Source organism: Lissotriton vulgaris, chromosome 8 (genome assembly GCF_964263255.1).
Source record: "Lissotriton vulgaris chromosome 8, aLisVul1.2, whole genome shotgun sequence".
Taxonomy (NCBI): Eukaryota; Metazoa; Chordata; class Amphibia; order Caudata; family Salamandridae; genus Lissotriton; species Lissotriton vulgaris.
In genome coordinates this window covers 1,358,707,195-1,358,713,302 of record NC_141696.1, presented here as the reverse complement: position 1 = coordinate 1,358,713,302, position 6,108 = coordinate 1,358,707,195, and positions in this window count along the sequence as shown.

The following is a 6,108-nucleotide window of genomic DNA, read 5'->3' as shown; positions in this document are numbered from 1 at the left end:
GCATTGCTTGGGGGGCTGCTTGGTGTGTTGCCCTCGGTATGCAGGGATGGCGGTGAGACGGTTTTGTTTTCCACCCCAATGTCCTGGCTGTTCTTTTGAGCGTTTCGGGTGTCGGAATTGGTAGGTGCAAAAGGGGGGCGGGGGATCCTCTGGCAGGATGTGGAGATACGGGCCCGGGAGGTGGCGGTGCGCCTGCGACGCTCCAAGACGGATCAACGAGGGGTGGGGTCATGGGTGGTGCTGGGCCCGGGAGGAGGGGTGGGGGTGTGTCCCGCGGCCTGGGGACGGCAGTTGGTGGCGAGTTGGTGTGCGTTCGATGAGGAGGTCTTTGGTCGCCGACGCGGTGGCATGGTGACGACGGCTCAGGCTTTGTGAATTCTGCAGCACGCCCTGCGGTATATGGGTGAGGACCCGAAGGCTTTTGGGACACATTCCTTTTGGATCGGGGCAGCGACGGAAGAGGCACGGAATGGGTGGGGGAAGGAAGAGATCAAACGGTTGGGGAGGTGGAAGTCGGATTGCTACCGGACGTACGTCAGGATGCGGGGGGTGGGGTAGAAGAGGTGCTTTGAGTTTTTTGCTGTTCACCCTCTTACATGTGTGTCTTTGCAGATGCTGTGGCGGGGCCGGAGGCGGCAGTCATGAATATTGACATTGTGGGACACTCCTTTGTCAAGCGGGCAGAAAGGGCAGAGTGGGACAGGCATTGGAAATTCAACTTGGAATTGGATGACAGATTGTTTCGATGTCATATGCGGGTAAAAGGGGGCATGCGTTGGCATGAGTTGATGCCTTTACTGAATAATGTGGTCAGGGGGTGTGGGCCCGCATGTGGTGGTGATCCATTTGGGAGAAAATGACCTGGTGCAGTGTAAGGGCTTAGCGTTTGTTAAACAGATGAAGAGAGACCTGTTGGAGATAAGGTGGCAATGGGCAGGCTGTCACCTGATTTGGTCTGATTTTGTACCCAGGCGGTGTTGGAGGGGAGCAGAGTGCCCAGGGGCTATTGATAGGACGAGGCGGAAGATTAACAGGGAGATAAAGGATTTCTGTGCCAGGGAAGGGATAGGTAGGATGGAGCATCCTGAGCTTAAGTACGGGGCGGTGTACTTTTTTAGGGAAGATGGGGTTCACCTCTCTAGGTATGGGATGGAGTTGTACATCGTTCAGTTGAAGGAGGCGCTAGATGTGGCTTTGGGGGTGCGCAGGTATCCGAGGGGGCTGGAGTCCTATGGGGGGTCGAAAGTCGCTAAGTGACTTTCGAGTGGCGCTTCTCCTAGTTATGAAAGGGGGGTATTTGTAGGTGGTGGGGGACACTGTGGTCATTTACAGTTTGTAGGTAGGGGGGTATGTTGCAGATGGGATGTTGTATGATGTTGCAATGTTGGGGATCCAGTTAGGGGTGGGGGTGGGGGGCTGTCAGGCAGTCGTTTATTTAGTGAGGTATTGTTTTGTTCGGCACAGGCCAAGAAGGGGAATCTGCAGGGTGAACTTGATTCCAATAAAGCGGCCTTTATCACACCATTCCTGTGTCTGTGGTCAGTGCTCCCCCCCCCCACCCCCCCCCACTGGGGGACCCTAAGGGAGTGATTTGCCCAAGTTAAAGGGAGATGGGCACACTCACTGTTGAGAGCGAGGCGTTGATGATGTTGGTCCAATAGGGGACGATGACATGTTTGAGATCTTTGATGATTGTGGAGGGGAGCGGGTCTTTGGTGTGGGAGGAAGGCTTGATTTTCGCTAAAATGTTGAAGACATTCTGTTCAGAGACAGGGTGGAAGTTATGCCATGATGCGTTATTTTTAAGCGGGAGGGAAATGGGTTCCGGAGGGGTAGGAGAGGGGAGAGGGCCTGGGGGAGGCAGGGATATGGTCCAGGGGAGAGATGTGAGAGGAGGGGTAGTCAGGGGAGGTAGAGGGGTGGGCGAGGGAAGAGTATCGAGGAAAGCGCAGTCTATTTTCGCGATTTTTTCACAGAAGAAGTTGGCAATTTCTCCGCATTTGTTAATGGAAGCCACCGGGTTAGGGGGTGCAGGGACATTTTGATATCTAATAATGTTGAATAGTTCTCTGGGTCTGTTTTTAGCGCGAGAGAGTTGTAGACAGAAGAAAAAAGCTTTTTCTGAAAAGATGTGTTTCTTGTAGGAGGATCTCGCAGTTCTAAGGAGGGCAAGATGAGATGGGGAGGGATGTTGTCTCCACCTTCTTTCCGCTAGTCTCAGCGAGCGTCTTTCTTTATTAAGGTCTAGGGAAAACCATGATTTAGAGGGGGCTGTTTTTGATGTTTTATTTTTCAGAGGGGCCAGTTGCTTTAGTACCTCCGTAACAGTATTGTTGAAATGTTCTGTGACTTCATTTGCATTACAAGAGGGGGGGGTGAGATTAAGTTGGGATAGGAGGTTAAGTTCCAGTGCACCAGGAGGGATTTGTTTAAAATTTCTGGTAACATATAATATAATATATTAGAATCTATGACTAAAACAAGATTGGATTTAGATAAGCGTCTTCGGAAGTTTCTGATTGTCTCTACAACCACATATTGGTACCAGGAGTGGGGTGGAATTTTTTTCACTGTCTCTGCACTGTCCTGCACTACTTCTGGAGCCCACTGGATTGCCTCTGCTACATATCCAGCACACCAACGGCCTCTTCAGACTTTACTTCGAGGTGGGTCATTTTTGCCAGTTTCTCCTAGGTTTTGGCCTTCACGCAAGCTTTCTTTCCGTTGGGCCCGCGCACCAATTTAAAAAAATTCATTGCTAGCCTGGCTTGCTCGTACCTTGTTGTTCCAGACTCCAGCAGCTCCGGAGTTCAGTCTTCCGCTCCATTGTCCTGCTGCCTCTTCTAACGACCCCGATTCACGCGGTAGCTGCCGCTGTACATCCTGGGAGGCGTGTTGACGTCACACACACGGCGGCGGCCTTTTTCGGTGAGTCAGGAAACGGATTTCTTCATAACCCCTGGCAAGTACAGCCCCACGATCGGTGATTCGCACACCAGGCTCACTTTAATGGCCCCTTCTAAGTGCGACGCTATGATCGGTGATTCGCACTCCATGCTCAGTTTAATGGCTATTTTCAGCTGTCAGCTTTCCTCACAGGCCTTTTGCAGTGCGACACACGGTGATTCGCGCACCTCCTTGTGCCTGCTTTGATGTGCCAGTGAGTTTTATTTTAACATATTATTCACCGGTGTCTCACACTCACAGTGATTCATGCATCCTTTATTTTTGTATTTCTTCCAGTTCAATTGATCATTTTTATTAACTCATTGTTAACTCTTAATGGCGTCTGGTCAAGGTGTTATTCAGCCGGCGCCTTTCTTGTTGAAACTGATCCAGCGGGCCTAAAGGAATTCTGTTTCATATGCACAACTCTACACCACGATACTCACCATTAATCATAAACTCATCACAAGGCCCATAAATGTCTGAGACAAGAATTGACCAACTGAATCATGTGACCTAATTAATTAAAACTACTCACAAAACTATTTATATTTATATACATCTGCAGTTTATCATTGTCATTTTATAAAATATACATTTAATTAAGCCACCTAGGCAATGGATTAACTAATGGTAACTAGACTCGAAATAATCAAGACCAGCTTGTCATTTCAAAATCTATTTTATTAACTTTATTATCAAGTAAAGAGCATTTACAAAATATTAATTCTTTTATTTGCATTTAATAAGCATCATTTTATTTAGTAAAGGCACATTAGACTGTCAGTTCAAATCAAATCAGCATGACAAGTATTTAAGCAAAAATCTCATTCCCTAAAACCCTATTTCCCTGACTAAATAATTGGAACCTAAGGGAAAAAGCATAAGTTCAGATTTCTCTTACCTGATTCAAAAGTCCATCAGCATCTCACGATCTCAGGAACGAGCCAGCAAAGCTCCTCCCAAGGGACCAAGTTTTATACCTTTTCTCTATCTAAGAATAGCTAAAAGAATACATTCAGAAAGCCATCCTGCGAATTGATTGGCTGACAGCCGTCAGTCCATGAAGTCATCGCCTCTTCATTCAAAATCATATTTTTCCACAGCGCTTTTGTCCATTGTCTACGTGTGACATTAGCTTCTGTGGATCTTTGCAACATTTTATTGAATAACAGTTCGTTTCTTCCTCAGCTTTGGCCTTTCCGCCATGTCCTGTCCTTGGCAAAATTATACAACACAAGGCACATCCTGCACAGTTCAGTTCCACGTATTTGTTTTCTGAAGATTATGAACAGTAAACTTTTATTCATTCTTTGCTGTGCACGGCTCGTCATGACAGGACTTCACAAACATCCATTTTAAAGTTAGGCCTCAGGCCTCTTTACGAAACTGTAGTATGCAAGGAAACACAAGACATCAATTAATTTGAGTTATGAAAGTCATTCTGTTACCCACCCCTTCACTAATGTTAACCCATTAGTTTATGTTACCTAGCTTTAAGCACAAGAATGCAACATAGCTTTGTCACATTAAAGACACAACATAAACAAAGGTACATTTAAAAATAAGCACATGCTATTATTTAATCAGCCGCAGTTAATGTTGACAAAACAAAAAGACAAAGTTAATGTATTATTTAAACGTACTGGCAAATGCAACAAGAGCACATATTGTTAAACCCGCGTGTTTATGAAGGTGCATATTATTCTAGGTTGAATTAATACAAAATCATGCGAAACTCATTAATATTATTATGTATTATGGAAGTTCAAATCAGCGAACAAAAATGCAATTAATTTTAAAAGTTCGCTTCATCAACTCCCTCATCTAGTGATTTCAAAATCACCAAACAATACCCAAAATTTTCCCAAAACTTATAAATTTTGAAGACGTCACATTATGAACTCTCTCTGTGTTAGTAATTCTAAACCCCTGTCTCAGCAGTTTGTCTGGAGCTCTCATATTGAGCCCTACGAAACTCTTCCACTTCAATCTCTTTCTCCTGAGCCTTTCTGAGTTTATAGATCCTTCTCTTTTCCCTCACATGCTTCTTTCTCTTGTGAATCATACAACTAATTTTTAACAAAAGTGTCACTATAACAATGATTATTACAGGATAAAGTACTTTGCCAATGATTGAACTACCAATCTCACCAAACCATTTCCCAATTGCCTCAAACCTTTTGCTCAAACGTTCTGAAAAATTGTCACTTTCCATTGGTTTTATTTCTGAGTGAAATTCAGTGATATTCTTGATAAGCATCTCTCTGTTCTGGCTTTTGTCCGGGATATAAGTACAGCAATGCTGAACATGCAAAATCCCACAGACTCCTCCATCTTTTGCTAGCAGAATGTCTAATGCAAGACGGTTCTGCATAACCATACTTCTGGTGGCAATAAGTTCAGTATTAACTAATTGGAAGCCACTTGCAGTATCAGTGGACAATCTGTCAACAATTGTGGAGACCTTTCTAATTTTAATCGCATTCAGGGTTATTGCCACCATAGGAATTATTGCACCAAATATGTCTCCCATGATCTCAGTGAAGCTTTCTCTCTTGTACCTGTTCAGGTGTTTGCCAATCTCTAATGAACCTTCTCCATTTCTGTCCACATGAAAATGTTTGGGAAAAACTAGACCAAGGTAGCACGTCCCATACCAATGGTCTGGGAGGCTAAAGTAAGCTTTGTTCCCACAAGCAAAATACATTTCCAGGAAAAATTGTATCTTTGCCACCTTTAAATCCCCATCCCCCTACAATACGATAAGTATCCTCACACTGGCTAGCACCGACAAAATAATTGTCGTATAGCGTGTTGTCTCTTCTAATACAGAATTTCCCACTAACAGGATCATCTATATGAATAGCAGCATATCTATTTCCACCATTGAGCTTCTCATCCTCGAGCTGCCAGAACTTGGATTTAGTCTGTTTCAGCATCTCATTTCTTTTATAAATCGCCCTTCTCTCCTCAACCAACTTGAGAAAAGATCTTTCTTCATCTCTCATTTTGCAAGTTAAATTGTTTTTGTAAGCATATTCATAGATAAGTTCATTAGTTCCCTCATCTGTTTAGCGGGTCTGACTTTGTTTAAGCTATTTACAACTTTCAGGTTAGCAAAGATTTCATCGAAGTCTGAGTAATAGTACTCCAGACGAC